We start from the raw sequence: 17574 nt of genomic DNA, 5'->3' as shown, positions 1-17574 counted from the left end.
TCCTGTCTGGATTTCTCCATTCATTGGAGAAATTTGATTGAGGGAAGACCTTTGAAACACTCTTAAATAACCCTGCTGAAGCTGAATAACCATTTTAAAATATGAAAAGGTCCTTCTGTTAGACTGCTCGTCAGATAAAATCATGATCTGATGCAGCACCCAACATTTCTGTTTTTAGTGTACTTTAGTGCTAGCTAAACTAGCTATGACTGTTATCAAAAATACCAATTGATAAATAATCAGGGAAAAGTCTGCACAGGCATCTTGGCTATCTATTACAAGTTAAAGCAACAAGCAGGCATGTCAACTTTCCCCGTGCACAGTTTTTTATATCATAGCATGGTACCATCTACTTGAGGAGAACATACTTTGATGTTGGGAGTGCAATTTGTAAGCAGGGCCACATATGAGCATAAAGTATGTGTTGTATAGGGAAGATGATTGTTCTTCCCTATAAAGCTACATGGCCTCTAGCCATATAGCTTTAATAGTCAATATTAGAATTTTAGATTGTGTTAAAAAATGAATTGGAGCTCAGAGTACAGTGCTCTGAGAGATAGAGTATTGTGTTTTCTGTAGTTAAAAGTTCAGCTCCATATTATAACGTTATCACATCTGACACTCAAAAATATTTCAAGGTGGTTCTTTGTTTTTGAGCTCGTGGCCTGTTAGGTAATAGCTAAAGTCTCATAGCTAGTCCAGTGGCTGCAGTTCATGTTCTGTGGTTTGTACGCAAAGGCTCCTACTGTGCTTTCCTACCAGAAGGAAAAATGAATTCAAGAATTGCAGCATAGCACTTTTCTGCATAAAAAGGAACATAAAGTTCAGAACTTCAGATCAAGCCCTTAGTGGTTTCAGGGAAACGGAACGACTTACAAACTGCATTTTAATTTTTTTAAATTAACCTGTGCAAATGAACTGTTATATGGGAAGTGATGGTGCCATTCATACTGAAAACTTGCTCTGTGGATTGTAAGAAATAAATTATATTCTTACACTAAAATATGAAGGTACTGGAAGGTTCCTATTTCCATGTAGCTCCACCCCCATTTCAAAGTGTTGGCAATGCATGAAAATGTATACTTTTTTTCCTTTATAATTCTAGCACGTTGCTCCAAAGTGCAACAGTGAAACACCTAAGTATTCAGTTATGGTATGTACAATATAATACAGAGTGTAAAGAATAGTACTGTGTATTTTAAGCATCAGTAAATTAGAATTAAGAGCATGGTAAAATCCTGTGATTTGGTGTATAATTGGAGGTAGTGAAATGGAGCAAGTGTTTATATATATCTCTTAAAATTCAAAAGAAAGTTTTCAAGTTGTGGAATGCAATTCCTTAAAATGGGCAGTCACCAAGTACGGTTCATGTCTGTGGAAATTGCTATAAACAGCTCCTTGTATTAACGTCTTCATTGAAAAAAATCCTATAATTAGGGGTTTGTTTCAATCTACAAAATGCTTAGTGTGGGCTTGTCACATAGTGTGTGTCTCTCTGAATGTGAGCACTTGCCTCTTTTCCCTCATCATAGCACTTAGAAGGAAAAATGGTATAATGAAATTCTCATAGTTATTTAGTGAACCTAACATTGTTCATAATGTTGTTGGCTATTTGTAATATTAGAATTTTTCCAAGTAGTTCTTTTTGTGAGCTAGCTATAAATTGAAACAAATGCATAAGAGTACAAAATGAGTACCCAGTTTCCTGGGGGTAAAGTGTAGATGACTGGGGAAGGCAATGGCAAACCACCCTGTAAAAAGTCTGCCAAGAAAATGTCGTGATGCAACGTCCCCCCATGGGTCAGTAATGACTTGGTATTTGTAGACTGAAACAAACCCCTATTTATAGGATTTTTTTCAATGAAGACATTAATACAAGGAGCTTGGTGTTTACCTTTTACCTACAATCACTTACTTTGAGAACATCAATTCCTAAACTTGTTGCAATTTGTTTTTATATTTTGGGGAAGTGAGGGACTTGAATTAGCAGCTAAATTAATTTAAAAGTGAGCTAAGAAACGATGAAAAGCACAGGGGCTCATGACTCAACTTGTTTCTGAATAATAATAGAGAGCTGGCAAGTGGAATTTACAATTCCATTGAGAAATCAGCTGAATTTTTAACACCAAAAAAATTCAGCAAGCAGGATATGATGGAAAAGCCTTGGAATTGCTTGTTCATGTAGATTAGTATTGTTGTCTCTAGATAACCCTGATATGGTACTCTCAAAATTTTGATTGTTTTCTTTGACACATCAACCTAGATTGTACTAAAACTGTTTCAAAATGTTCACAAAAAATCATTATGAATCTCATCAAAGTACATGGAAAAGTGATGCAAGCTACCACAACAATATACTTTTGTTTGAATTCACAGTTAAATTACCAAGTTAAGCTATTAATGGAAGACTGCATTTTTTTGCTGAAACTTTGATGTTCTGCACCCTGCAGTCTGACCTGGTCTGGACTCCTCAGGAGTAGGGCCACTAGCTTGGCCAGGTAAGCTCAGGAGGACCACCGAGTGGCAGCACAGCAGCTTATCCTGGGAGCTGGATCACAGAGCTTGCACCTAGTGAATCGTTGATCCAGCAATTCAGCCTTCTCAAGTTTCAATTTAAACAGGCTGAGCAGTGATCTGGCTCAGCTGCCTCTGCTGGCCAGTGTTGAGGCTCTTGAGGCTGTGCTCGGCCACTCTGTGTTCTGCTCTGGATCTACGGGGAGTTGACACACAGCCAGCCTAGCAGTTCACCTTCTTTGTGGTGTCTCAGCCTGGGTCCTATGCCACCGCCATTCCTGTGGAAGTGAAACAGGGTCCTGGGGGACTATGAACCTGGGTTCATGTCCTGTCTGGTAGAGGCCTACGGCCAGGCTACAAGTGACAAATGACACAGGTTGGACATTTGTCAGCTTCCCTCAAGTTTTGGTGGGAAATGTAGGCAGCGTGGTGGAATGTTGGACAAGTGACAGTTGAAGAGTCCATTGGACAGCAGTCGGAGAGCCAAGCTGTAAAACCAGGACGCCTACATTTCCCATCAAAACTTGAGGGAAGCTGACAAGTGTCCAACCTGTGTCATTTGTCACTTGTAGCCTGGCCCCTAGAGATTATCTCAGGGACCGGTGGCAGGGGCCCACTTGCACAGTCTGGCAGGACAGTCTCTGGCATTGCTGGAGTATGGTCAGCAAGTGCTTCTGCAATATCAGGCCCTTAGGCTGTTCCTCTGAACTCTCTATTCTCTTTTCTCTCACCACCACATGTTTCCTAACTGAATGTCTTCTTGTAAACTACTCTTGAGATGTGAACTATTCTCCTGTGTGCCTCTTTGTTCCTAATCAGCCATGTTGCAGTTTGCTGGGCTGCTTTCGTGTATCCCGCTTCTCAAGGATGTGACTGTATGCTGAAAATTTCAAATGAAATGCCAGGCATCATGTGGGAGTAACAAGGCTATTTTTAAAAGTGTGCTTTGCTTTTTGTGTGTTTTATTCTTAACTCATTCATTTCTGTCACTTACCGCACACGTTCTCTCTTGCCTTCATTGCCACTATCTAAAAAAAGACAGAAGTAGAATGTGGAGAAGCAATAAGTGATGATAGAAATGTTCAAACTGTTTCTCATGCAGGCTATTTGATATTGTTGTTATTCTATATTACTGCATTTTCCTTTTGCTAGAACTTTTCTTGTAAAACTGACATTTATGGCCAATTTAGTTTCTCAAACACACATTTTTTACAAAATAAAATTAGACAAGGATGTGGATGCCATAGAGGATGGCAAATGTTTTCTGATATATTTGAGTATAAAGCTAGGGTCTGACTTGTGTATTTTTTTAATTTAAGCACATTACTACACTATCATTTGTCATGGTAGAAATCATTTGCCAATTAATGCACGTGTGCACACACACACACACCTTGCTTCTGTCATGTGAAAAAAGGGACATTTCTATATTACTGCCCTACAAGTGCTTGCTGCTTTTCTAGTGCACACCATCTGTGCCTAGCACACCTGACAGCATATGGGGTCTATAAATGCTTTTAGGATGTTCAGAATGTTTCACATGTGCAATTTTGTAACTCTTGCAATATCCCTGTAAGGAATACCAGTGAATATTATTAACCCCCTATTAAAGAAAGAAGGAGCCGAGAATAATTTGCTCAAGGCTATTTAATGAATTCTTGATAGAAGATTCAAGCTGGGAACTTTATTCATATCAGTCTCTTAAGCAACAATCCTAAAAACATTTACTACTTCAGTGGGATTTACTTCTGAGGATACATGCTTAGATTGCACTATTAGCCATAGTGTTTCAATATACTTTCAACATTTTCTGTGGAAAACTGTTTATTTGTTCAAAACTGTCACTTGAGTTGTCCAGCCATATTTGGCATATTATTTTAACAGTATTTTACCTACTGTATAATTATCCTTTGCTGGCATTTTTACTGCATCATTGGAATTTATTTTATACATGTACTATGGTGGTTATAGGACAAAAACTGTCTACAAGCACCCTTCCAGCAACCATCTAAAATATCCAGAGTGAGGAAGTGATTTCAGCTGATTTCTCCCTTCTGGCTGCAGCTCACACTGCTGTGCATGCTGTTCTGGAGGAACCCCAAGCTTATCAGTAGATTTTTAAGGGGCTCTGTGAATGGGGAAAGGTTGCTTCAGCACACTCACACCGTTCATGGAAACCTTGAAACTAATTAATTATTTTGTTTCATATACATCCTCATTTCTCTTGTCCTCTTGTCAGCTCTAGTCAAATAGGATTTAAGAGTTTTTGAAGAACAACAAAAGAGGGGTGTGTGATTTGGGATTCTGATTTGGAACAAAACCTCAAATTGGGCCCAAATCAGAAAGATTCGGGATTCCCGAATCAGGCCCAGCATTCGGGAAGCTTCAAGCAAAGTGGCAGCCACTGCTCCTGCAGTACTTTTCTAGCTGTTTGCATTGCAAACAGCAAGAAAAGTGCTGCTTGCTTTCCAACTTCCCACCCCACCGCTCTTTTCCCTCGATGGGAGGGAGAGGAGGATTCCCTCCTCTCCCTCCCATGGGAGAAAAAAAGTGGTGGGGCGGGAAGTTTGAAAGTGGCAGGAGAAGGGGTACTGTCACTTTTAAATGCCCCGCTCCCGGCTTCAACCAATGCACATCAAGTGAAAACCGAGCGTGGGGCCTTTGAAAGCACCCCCTGGTGAAGCCAGGAGTGGGGCATTTGAAAGTGCCTCTCCTTTTGCCACTGGCATGCAACAGGAGAAGGGGCCCCTGGCAAGTGACAGAAGAAGGGGTGCTTACTCAGTTTCAAACGCCCGTGCCCAGCTTCACCAGATGCACATCAAGTGAATCTGGGCATGAGGCGTTTGGAAACATCCCCTCTCCTGTCACTGTCCCCTCGCGATCAGCATGAGAAAGGTGACTTTGAGCTTCGGTGTGCTCGGGATCTTTTCAGAGCATAATGAAGCTTTTAAACACTCGAATCCCAAAGCAGCTTGCTGCTTCGAGATTTGGGTCATTCCAGATCATTCCAGATTTTTTCCCCGCTTCGGGCAAACCTGAAGTGGGAAACCCGAATATTTTTCGGGTACGCACTCCTGCTACAAAATCTGTTACCCACAACAGCAGAGACATGTCTAGGGGTTTATGCATCCACTGTGCCCTCTTGGAACAGCAGTACATAGATACAGTGCCCATTCCTGCACAAGTGTGCATGCACGCACACCTGCCATGCTATATCATAAACAGATTTTGAAGCTCTCCTGACTTTCAAAAGTGTTTTGGCTGCTGTTTTGAATAGTACAAGTAGTAACACATCTCTGTCCAATTTGGAATTGATTCATCAAAATAAATTAAGGGATATCTGCAGGTAAAAGAAGGCCTAACAGATTTTACTAAGCACTCTCAGCCTAACCTAACTTGCAGGATTTTTGTGAGGATAAAATGGAGGAGAGGGGAACAACGTAAACTGTTTTGGGTTTCCTTTGGGAAGAGAGGTGGGTTATAAATGAAGTAATTTAAAAAATTATAAATATTTTTAAAAGTCATGGTGATGGTAGGTGTCAGAGTATATATGATATTCCTGTTTCTCCTGAGAAAAGGAGGTAATAATAACAACAACAACATTTGATTTATATACCATCCTTCAGGATGACTTACCCACTCAGAGCAGTTTAAAGTATATTATCATTATCCCCACAACAACAAATACCCTGTGAGGTGGGTGGGGCTGAGAGAGCTCCTAGAGGCTGTGACTGACACAAGGTCATCCAGCTGGCTTCAAGTGGAGGAGTGGGGAATCAAACCCGGCTCTCCAGATTAGAGTCCCATGCTCTTAACTACTATACCAAACTGTATCTTGCTTTATTATATTAGTTAAAATTGATTAAAACTGTTGTTTTTATCTTTTATATTTATTTTAAATTCTGGTTTTACATTCTAATTTTAAATTGTTTTAATGATGCATTTACGTTTTGGTTTTAATGGCTTTTAAGATGATATTTTAATATGCATGTTTTTAATTTGTTAGCTGCTTTAGTGGTCCTGTAAGGGTAGACAAGCAGGGTAAAAATTTGTTAATAACAAATATATAAAATTATATGTTGACTGATGGTGCCCATTTACTGTGTCAGAAAGTTTGCTTTGTTCTCTTGATTCCCCTGCTCTAGTATTCTTCTGGCATTACTTTTGTGATATTATGTTTTTTTCCTGTGCTGGTGACACTTGGAGAATTTTCTGTCTGTCACAGTGACAGAGAGGTCAGTTCCCTCAGGAGATTCTTGATTGCTAATTTTGGAGTCCTTGTCCTGCTGCTATGTGTGGGTTGGTCATATTTCTTCCTTGGAATGTAATTTTCATTATTTTAAAAAATGAGTTAGGTTAACAGGGCCACCTCTGTTGTTCTGATCCCCCTCTCAAAAAAGTGGATTTTCTTTTGCATACTTTTTCAGCTGTTGTACTATTTATGTGAAGCAGAGTCAAGTATGCTGACTTTTATGTAGGTTCAATCACATGCACATTCTTTGCAAAACCCCATTTAGGAGTTTAATTTCCAACTTGCAGATGATGAATTCAAGAAATAAATATTTTCTTTTTTATTGAAAATGTAGCCCTTAATAATAAATCTAGTAATGTCTATTTCTGAACAGATTCTAAAATACTGATAAAGAATTGGATAGAAGAATTCAAATATACGACAGGGAGAACAGTAATATCTCCTTTAAACCTGATGGGAGAAGGTTAAGTGTGGAGTCAATGAAGAACAGCCAAAATGCTCAAGAGCAACTGGACACCAGTGAATAATTAGAATCAGAGATTCCCATTCAGGTTTAGAATCAGTAGAGGATCCAGTGGAGAAAACAGAGTTATAATATGCTATGTGTAAGAGCTGAACTATGAGAACAATATAAAAGGCAATGTTGTTTTCTGTTTAAAATGGGCTGGACAAGGACAGCAAGAAGAAGATAAAGAAGAAAAAACAGGCTGGAGACTCATAATTTAGATATGGAACTAGTCACATGTACCATCTGGTAGGACAACTACTCTCAAAGCCATTGGACCAGATAGCTGGAGAAGATAGGAGAATGGGCAGAGGTTGTGTGTTTGAGTCAAGTGCTGTCGTTTCTGACTTATGGTGACCCAATGACTTAATGACATCCAGAACATCCTATCATTAACTTGCTCAGATCTTGCAAACTGAAGGCCATGGTTTCATTTATTATCATCAAGCCATCTCATGTTAGGTCTTCCTGTTTTCCTACTGCCTTCCACCTTTTCTAGCATTATGTTTTTTTCCAGTGCTTTCTCATGATGAGACCAAAATATGATAGTTTCAGTCTTGTCATTTTAGCTTCTAGGGGAAATTTAGGCTTGATTTTATCTAAAATTTGTCTTTTTGGCTGTCGGTGGTATCTGTAAAACTTTCCGCAGCACCAGATTTAAAATGAAACAAATTTCTTCCTGTCAGTTTTCTTAATTTCTTTCACTTTCTCATCCATACATAGTAATGGGGAATATCATAGTATGAATTATCTTGATCTTGGTCCCCATCGACACTTCATTATCCTTAAATGACTTTTCTAGTTCCTTCAGGGCTGCCCTTCTAAGTCTCAATCTCCTTCTGATTTCTTAGTTGCAGTCTACTTTTTGGTTGATGATTGAACCAAGGAATAGAAAATCTTTTAACAATTTCTTCATTGTTGGCTTTAAAATTGTGTAATTCCTCAATCATTGCTTTTGTCTTCTTGATGTTCAGCTGTAATTCTGCTCAGGCACTTTCTCCTTCATCAGTAGGCATTTTAAGTCTTCACTGTTTTCTCTCAGTAATGTGGTGCCATCTGTATATCTCAGTTTGCAAATGTTCCTTCCACCAATTTTCACTCAATATTCATTTAAATCTAATCCAGCTTTCCTTACAATGTGTTATGCATATAGGTTGAACAGATAGGGAGATAAAATATATCCTTGTCTGACACCTTTGACAATTTGAAACCATTCTGTTCCCCCATATTCTGTCCTAACAGTAGCTTCTTTTCCAGAGTACAGGTTGCAAATCAAAACCATCCAGTGTTGCGACACACCCATTTCTTTTAACATTATCCATAGCTTTTCATGATACACACAATTGAAAGTTTTGCTGTAATCTATAAAACACAGACTGATTTTCTTCTGGTATGCTCCATTGACCGCTGTAAATTTGCAGTATAATGTCTAGCTCCTCTTCCTTTTCTGAATTCCACTTGAACATTTGTCATTTCTTGTTCCACATATGGTAAAAGTCTTTGTTGTAAAATTTTGAGCCTCACTGTGTGGGAAATTAATGAGGTGGTCTGATAGTTGCTGCAATCTTTAGCGTCTCCATTTTTCAGATTTGGAATATATATATTTAGCATTTCCATTCTGTGGGCCAATGTTCTGTTTTACATATTTGTTCACATATTCTTGTTAAGACTTTGATGGACTCTTAAAATACCTGTAGTCATATCCCATCTAGTCCAGGTGATTTGTTTTTCCAAGTTGCTTTGAGTGCTGTTTTCACTTTAGATTTCTAAAATTGCAGGTTCTTTATCAAAAGATTTTTCTTTGAAGGTATCTATCATACTTGTGTCTCTTCTGAATAGTTCTTCAGTGTACTGTGTTCATCATTTCTTCATTTGTCCTAATCAGATACTATATTTCAGTGTTGATCTTTCAACATCTCTAACCTTGGTTTGAATTTCCCTTTCATTTCATGAATCTTTTGGAACAGATCTCTATTTCTTTCTTTTTTGTTGTCTGTTCTATTTCTATGTCTTAATTATTATAATTGTCATTGTGTACAAGTTGCTGAAAAGCTGCATATACAATTTTGATTCTATTTTTGTCACCTTTTACTTTTCCTTCTCATCTGTCTTTCGAAATTTTAAGAGTTTCATCAGTCATCCATCTCCACTTCTCCTTTATTTTGGCTACCAGAATAGTTTTGCACATTCTTCCTTAATAATTTGCCTTAATTTATCTTCAGGAATATTGTTTAGATTATATTTTGGCACTATGATTCTTCTAGTATTTCTCTTCAGCTTTAATCTAATTTTTTATATTAACAATTCATGGGCTGTTCCATAACCTGCTCCTGGTCTTGTTTTAGCAAAGAGAATAGAGCTTCTCCATCTTCTGCTTCCAATTTTGTAATCTATTTGATTTCTGTATTGGTCAGTCTGTATTGGTTGACCCCTGGAGATCACTTGTAATTTTGGGACATCTACAGCCATCACTTGGAAATTTGCAACCCTAATACCATTGTCTGTCTGGTTGCCTGAGGCACATGTTTGCAGTGAACAAATTGTTGGCTTCACAAAATTCTGAGTAGCTTCCCTGCTTCATTTCATGATCCTAGTCCAAATTTTCTGACAATGTTTGATTCTGCTTTGCCTGCTATTTTTGCATTTCAGTCACCTATGATTATCAGTGTGTTTTGTTTAAGTGTATGATCAATTTCCTCTTTAGCATCTGTAATTGGGGCATAAACTTGAACGATGGTTATGTTGACAGGCTTTCCATGAAGTCTGATTATTATTTGGTCAGAATTTGCATTATAGTTCCTGATTCTTTGTGCTATATTTCACCTCACTACTAGAGCAAAACCATTTCTTCAGAGTTTGTGATTTCCAGAATAAAATACTGTGTAATTTTCTGACTGAATGTCCCAATGCAGTCCACTTTAATTCACTTGCACCCAGAATTACTATATTTAAATGTTTCATTTCTCATTTTACGATTTTGAGCTTACCTGGTTTCAAAATTCTCACATTCCATGCTTCTATTATATGTATCACACAGCTTTGGACTTTCCTTTTGTATTTATTCACATCAGCACATCCTTTCAACTTTAATCCAGTCCTGTCATTAAGAATAGCACTATTGGTACTTGTACTCTTCTGTTGCCCAGTAGCCAATTGAATGCCTTCTGAACTGGTGGTCCTGTCTTCCGGTGCTATATCTTTTTTCATTTTGAGTTGACTTATGGTCAGGTTTTTGAGAGAATTAGCAGTGATTTACCATTGCCTTCTGCACAATACTAACCAAAGTTAGCTAAAGTGTCACTACCATTGTCCATGAAAGATCCTCTGCCAGTGTCACCTTCCAATGTTGCTGCTGGTCAGTAGCTACCCTACAAGGATTCCTCTATCTCCATCACCATTGGAACAATCAGTTATCTTCTGCTAATGTGATTATTGATTCCTAAAGGCATCTTAGTTTGGCATCTCAGCTTTAACCATTCCACCTTGAGTAACTCTTCTAGGAGTTTAGACTTTTGACCGAATCGAAACTCCTGACATTATTGCTTTCAGCTTCATTGACACACCAACTCCCTCACTATGTTAAGGTGTATATTCAGGCAGGAGCAGACGTTAGAGGGGTTTATTGTTGTTTGAGTCAATGGACTCCAATTATAGATGAACTACTAGATGGAACTCTCCAATGACAGCTAATTTTGTATAAGTTCACTATTTGACCATTATAGTAATAATAATAATAATGTTTGATTTATATACCATCCTTCAGGATGATTTAACACCCACTCAGAGTGGATTACAAAGTATGTCATTATTTTCCCCACAACAAAACACCCTGTGAGGTGGGTGGGGCTGAGAGAGCTTCTAGAAGCTGTGACTGACCCAAGGTCACCCAGCTGGCTTTAAGTGGAGGAGTGGGGAATCAAACTCATTTCTCCAGATTAGAGTCCCACGCTCTTAATACTACACCAGACTGGCTCTTCTAGGACAGGATAGTTTAATCTTTTGGGTGGGTTCTAGACTAAATTCTTCTTTAACAGAAAGGGTGGGGTTTGTTTATTGTTTATGGTCAATGACCTTTAAGAACTATCAACAACAGTTACAGAGTCCTAAATTCCAGTATATAAAGAAAGGGTGGAGTAATTTCCATCCATTCTCTCTTCCTTTTGTAGACCCCTAATTTACCTCTTATACTGTTCCTGAGAGGTAAATTACTCCCTAGGACCAACATTTCAGGAAAATCAGTGGGTTGCTGTGGGAGGAGGGTAGTCAGGAACATTCTGTTCTACTGATAGAAGGGCTTTCTATCAAACGTGTATGACAGTTGGAGTGAAGTGAGAGTGCAAGTATGGCAACAAGCTGTGTATTTTCATTCTACCTCTGTGAATCATGTTGGATATATATACATAAACATATATGCATATATAATGTTGGTATGTTCAGAATCACTGGTTTTTGCTTTGTCACTTTTCTGTTTTATTTTAGCGTATCACAAAACTTGTGAAATTGTATTTTATCACCCAAAATTAAATTAATCAGCAGCATTGTGCAAGAATAAGCTGCTTCCAGCCTTTCTTATGCATATGTTACAATTTACATGCTAAAATGATAAGCTAGCTTTATAGCCTTCTGCTGTTACTGTCAGCCAGCACAATCTTATTAAGTTGTTAGTTTTGCTGCTTGTTTAGAAAACTTGGAATCAAAATGTTTTTATTTAATCCTTTCCTAAATTGTGAAATCAGAATTTATTTATTTTTTTTAGTTTTTGAAATTCAAATGTATGATTTGTTTAAGATGTGAGATACCTTTCTAATAAATGTGTAGAGTTTAGTTATCTGAACTTTAATGATTAAACACTATTCAAAAGGCCTTTTGATTACTCAACAACCAGAAAATTAGGTTAGGTCACAACCTTATGTGCCAGTCATGTGAAGAACAGGTACAGAGAGACTAGTGTATTGGCCTTCCTGACTTGGAAGAGGTGGAATTCATCCTCTCAGAGAGCAATTCCATTTAGTTGAAGGTTTCTCCCTGTTGTACCTTTGTGAATATAATGTTTGCTGTTTTTGTGCAACTTCTGTTTGGCCTTCACTTCATGATTCTTAACAGTCATGATGAAGTGGACAGGGTTCTTGTGGAGTAGATAGAGTGCAAGTTCCAAGAGTGTAAAAATCACTTCAGAGCTCTTCAGGTCAGTAATACAACCTGATCTACATGGCTAAACCAGGGCTTCAATTAGTGTATAACCCTGTATGCCCCAGCAAGTGGGAAAAATGCAGCTAGACTGGAGTTTCACTTTGGAACCAATGGCATTAAAGACCCAAACAGGAAGTGTGTTATATTAGTCATTGTCTGTGGAGCACCTAACTTTTGACAGCCTAATCTCTTTTAGCACTTGTTTAGCCTGCTAATACTCATTATAGGGACATCCTGACAGTTTTGACAGACTACCTTGATGGACCAAGGGTCTGATTCAGCATAAAGCAGCTTCATGGGTGTACGATGCTGCTGGGTTGACTATATCTTGCACATCCACCTTGTCTCCATCTGGTGTTGGCAGCATAATCGTGTCAGGTTGTGTAACTGTGATTGAAGAGGGGCAGATTTCCTCCCTCTCTTTCCTTCACCATCAACTCTGCCCTGTGGACAAACTGCACTCTCTGAGGCCAGATTCCCAGCCCCTCTGAACTGTGCTGGACCCAAGAGCCTCTACCAAACTGCCTTTCTTGTTGCTTTCTCTTCTGTATGTACTGCTGCCTGCCTGTCATGCTGCCCTGATCAGAACTTTGTGTAGGTGCATCTGTTCTCGACTGCTGTGTGTCTGTAACAGGGCATCTGTCCCAAGGATGTACTCCTGATGGATGTAGTAATGCCACACTTCCAAGTAACCAGGAGTGAGGCATGCAAAGCTGAGGAGCACCAAAAAATGTATAAAATAGTTTCTCCTATTCCAAGTCACCATGCTGTTAGGAAAAGGGCACATTTCTATAATTTCAAATCGAACCAACTAAGCAGGGGCAGCTGATCCATTAGGGCGAAAGGGGCAGTGCCCTACCAAGCTCAGCTCCTTGCTGTTTGCCTTCTTTACAGTAAAACTGAAGTAAAACAAAAGCCTTACTGAACTTACTATCAGCCCCCCTCTTAATCTTGCCTGCTTGTCTTTCTGAACCTCAGCCAAGTTCCTCCCTAGAATGGAGCTAGAGGGCTTTCCCTCCTTTCTCTTAAAGAACACAAGTGATTTTCTGGGCCAAAGCCCATGGCTGCCCCATGGAAAATTATAGAAAGAGGGTAAGGCATATTAAAATAAGGAAAGATTGACAGGCTGGTCAGTGGATTCTTATGGAAATTATTGACCAGAGACTCACAAGTAGGGTTCCCAGGTCCCTGTCCCCTCCTGGCAGGTGGTAGGGGACCCAGGACTTACCTTTAGAAGTCTCCTTTCACCTGTCCAAATCGTGCACAGGATCCCAGAGAAGATTGGTGATGTCATCAGAAGTGTTCTCATCATGCTGGCCACGTACATGCTCCTCTGCTTTGTGCAGGGCTAATTTGGGGCCCAAATTGGCTCCAACAAAGTGCAGGAACATACCCATGGCCAATGCAATTAGACATGGGCACGAGCAGCAATACGAATGAAAAAAACCCACAAACAGCCTGTTCGTCTGTTCGCAGATGCCTCTGTTCACAGATGCCTCTGTTCATGAGTCCCCATTCCAAACGAACAGGTGGTCGTCGCAAGCCTCATTCCTTGCTGCTGGTCGGGAAGCCAGACACTCAGGTGCCTTCAATCAATTCCCTTGGCAATGGCAAGGACTGAACTCTGTCTGAACTCCTTCTGGCTTTCCTTCTGGCTTTAACCCTTCAGCTTCCAGCAGACAGTTGTTTTTGCCACTCAGAAGATCACACCTTTCTCAGGCTGCAATCTCTCTGAAACTTGGGGGGGGTCTTCAGAGGAAATTTGGTGGGTATTGGACATTGGGAAGGTCAGTTTTTTAACCTCTCAAAGTAGCTTCCAACAGGCAGTACAGTTTTTGCCACTGTGAAGAGAAAATGACGGCAAAGGGGGCAGTACCAGCTCTCCCGGCGCGAAAGGGAGGAAGAGAATCTCTCCGTCCCGCTGGCACCAGGAAAGAGCAGCCCCACGGCGCCGGCTCTGCCCGCTGTCAGAGGGACGAGGAGACTCTCCTCGTCTCTCTGACAGTGGGCAGAAGCGGCCCTGTGGCAGCACCGGCTCTGCCCGCTGTCAGAGGGACCAGGGGAGTCTCTCCTCATCCCTCTGACAGCAGGCAGAAGTGGCCCCATGCCGGCAGCAGCTCTGCCCGCTGTCAGAGGGACATGGAGATTCTCCTTGTCTCTCTGACAGCGGGCAGAAGCAGCCCCATGGCAGCGCCGGCTCTGCCTACTATCAGAGGGACCAGTCTCTCCTCATCCCTCTGAGAGTGGGCAGAAGTGGCCCCGCGGCAGCACCAGCTCTGCCCACTGTCAGAGAGACCAGGGGAGTCTCTCCTCGTTCCTCTGACAGCGGGCAGAAGTGGCCCTGTGGCGGCACTGGCTCTGCCCGCTGTCAGAGGGACCAGGGGAGTCTCTCCTTGTCCCTCTGACAGCGGGCAGAAGCGGCCCCGTGGTGGCACCAGCTCTGCCTGCTGTCAGAGGAACGAGGCAAATCTCTCCATCCCTCTCGCAGCCGGCAGCAGCAACCCAGCAGCGCTGGGGTGGGGCAGGGGGTGGGGGCTGGGGATTGTGGGGTGATTAAAGGGCCCTTCCCCTTGCACGTGGCAGGAAAGTGCCCTTTAAACTATCAGCTGGCATGCGGCAAGGGGGAATCCCCCCCTGCCAGCTGTTAGTTTAAAAGGATCTTTCAAGAGCCACGAACACGAACTCCGAACAGGGTGTTTGGAATTTTCCCCCCCATTCATGCCCATGTCTAAACTCAACATAATCAGGAACTAATGCCATTGTGCTCTCCATGTTTCTGGGGTGCCTGCTGGTGGCAGGCAGTCTCTGGGTGGTCCAAAACCTCTTGTGGGTTCCCAGCAACTGGTGGGAACAAACTGCCAGAAGATTGCCCATCACCAGCGGACTCCTAGGACAGCTACTCATAAAATGAAGCAGAACCCACTGCCTAGTTTGCAATTTGTAGCAGTGAAAAGTAAATGAAAGCTAAGTCAATGGATATAGTTTTCCTTTGCTGCTCAGGTGGAACATGGCCTGGCTGAGGCCTTTGCTGTGCTGTGCACAGGCCTGGCACATCCATGGAAGTGGTGTCAAGCGCTGAGCTCTGAAGGAGGCGCCGTGCCAGCCCCCAACGACCCCCCCCCCCGACCCGGAAGTGGGCCGCTTTCTCGCTCGCCTCTCCACCCCTTCATTGCTGCTGCCTGCTGCATTGCACAGAGCTGGAGTGCACGCGCGCAAAGCACATGCACACAGGGCAAGGGGCGCAAGTAGGTGTCTTGCCTCAGACACCAGAAATCCTGGCACCGTCTCTGGCTGTGCAGCTCTATAAGGGCCTGGGCCTTTGTGCTGTCTCGTAAGGAATAGGCAGGAAATGGGACAAATATGTCCATCATCAATATTAAACTAGGTAACTAACAATATTCATTTTGATGCAGTTTGTCTCATTGAAAGCACAAAACAAGCTTGAATGTCTCATTTAAAGTACAGTTGTAACAACTGGTCATAACCTGATGTGGTTTAATTTTGTATTTTTTAAAATAGCGAGTAAAATATTTACTTATGCATTACTTGTTAAAGTATGTACATCTCATGACTAGGGTTGTCAGGTCCCCCAGCCCCCTGGTGGGAGATGTGTGACCTGGCTTCTACCTTGTACTTTTCACTTTTGCGCGCATGAGCACTGTGCACGTGCTCCCAGCTTGCATGATGATGTCAAATCCGGGATGTGACATCATTGCACAGGTCATGGGCTGCCCTGGGAGCACTCCAGCACTCTCCAGGGGGCTGAATCTGGACCAAAGTGGGCCAAATCATGCTGCTGCAGAGCGGAGAGTGTTCCCATGCACACAGCAGCCTAATTCAGCCTGAATTGGGCCACTGTGTAGCGCGGCTGCACTACGCAGCAGCCCAGTTTGGCCTGAATCAGCTTGAATCTGGCCACTGAAGACCGTGGGAGAACTCTTGCACCCCACAACAGCTCAAATGGGTCAAATTGGGCTTGAATCTGGTCAAATTGGGCTGCTGTGGCCAGCGCTGGATCGAGGGGGGGCAGGGGGGTAGTCTGCCCCCAGCGCCACCAGGGAGGGGGCGCTGGGAGCAGCTGCCAGCTGCCAGAGGGCGCAGGCAGCAGCGTGGGCAGCCTCTCAGCCCCCCGCACTGCCTTTCGCCTGCCCCGCAGGACAGAGTATGGCTGGCTTGCCGCGCACCCCCTGTCCTGCAGGGCAGGCAAAAGGCAGCGCAGGGGGCTGCGGGGCTGCCTGCAGGTGGCCGCGCTGCCTTTTGCCTGCCCTGCAGGGCAGGGGGTGCGCGGCAAGCAGCGCGGGGGGGCTGCGAGGCCACCCACGCCATTTGCCTGCAGGGAGGCGAATGGTGCGGGCGGATTCCCAGCCCCACACGCTGCCTCCATTCCGTCCTGCGTGATAACGTCACCGAAGTGACATCATCACGCAGCACAGGAAGCACGCATGCAAGGTGGCCGGCCGAGGGTTGCCCCGGGCGCGGGCCACCCTAGATCTGGCGCTGTCTGTCTGGGGGAGCACTCTGGGAGGTACATTCCCCCCCCTTCCAGCTAGGTAAGTGGGAGTGGGGGTGGAGGGTGGGACCGGGGATCCCCCACCCCCATCAGGGGACTAGTATCCCTACTCATGACCAAAATAAATCTTGTTTTTGTTATTCACATATTTACTTTTTTACAAAAATAACTGCTATGAAAATATAGGGGGCACAATTTTACATTCTTTCCTTGGCTCTGAACTGTGGCTTGCATGATGAAGCCCTGCAGAAGTGCCTATCTCCAACAACCATAACAAAAAAGCTTGTGTTCCAAACTGTGCAAGAGAAAGCACAGGCTGCTGAGGTAGCAGCACTGAGCACCCATGAAGTTTATTTGACAAGGCCTGGCTGACCAGAAATCCTGATCTGCAACCAACAAATACTCATAAGTTGTAGCCCAATACCTCTCCACTGAACATAAGATTCAAGAGCAGTATAGGGTTGCCAGGTCACCATTGGGAGACTGGGAGGGTGGGGCAGCAGGGGAATTGCAGCACTTTCCATATTATCCCCTGTGCACTTATGCCTCTGTTCCCCACAGTGATAATATCACTTCCAGAAGTGATGATGTTGTGGCAGGGTG

At 42.5% G+C, this 17574-nt stretch overlaps 1 protein-coding gene across 7 annotated transcripts in view; it reads left to right on the top strand.

Moving 5' to 3' along the window:
* FYN (FYN proto-oncogene, Src family tyrosine kinase) overlaps positions 1-17574 on the top strand; it is a 153643-nt gene that overhangs the window by 52125 nt on the left and 83944 nt on the right. The gene's annotated exons all lie outside the window — the stretch shown is intronic.

Source organism: Eublepharis macularius, chromosome 1 (assembly GCF_028583425.1).
Source record: "Eublepharis macularius isolate TG4126 chromosome 1, MPM_Emac_v1.0, whole genome shotgun sequence".
NCBI lineage: Eukaryota > Metazoa > Chordata > Lepidosauria > Squamata > Eublepharidae > Eublepharis > Eublepharis macularius.
This window is presented reverse-complemented; position numbering and strand designations above follow the sequence as displayed.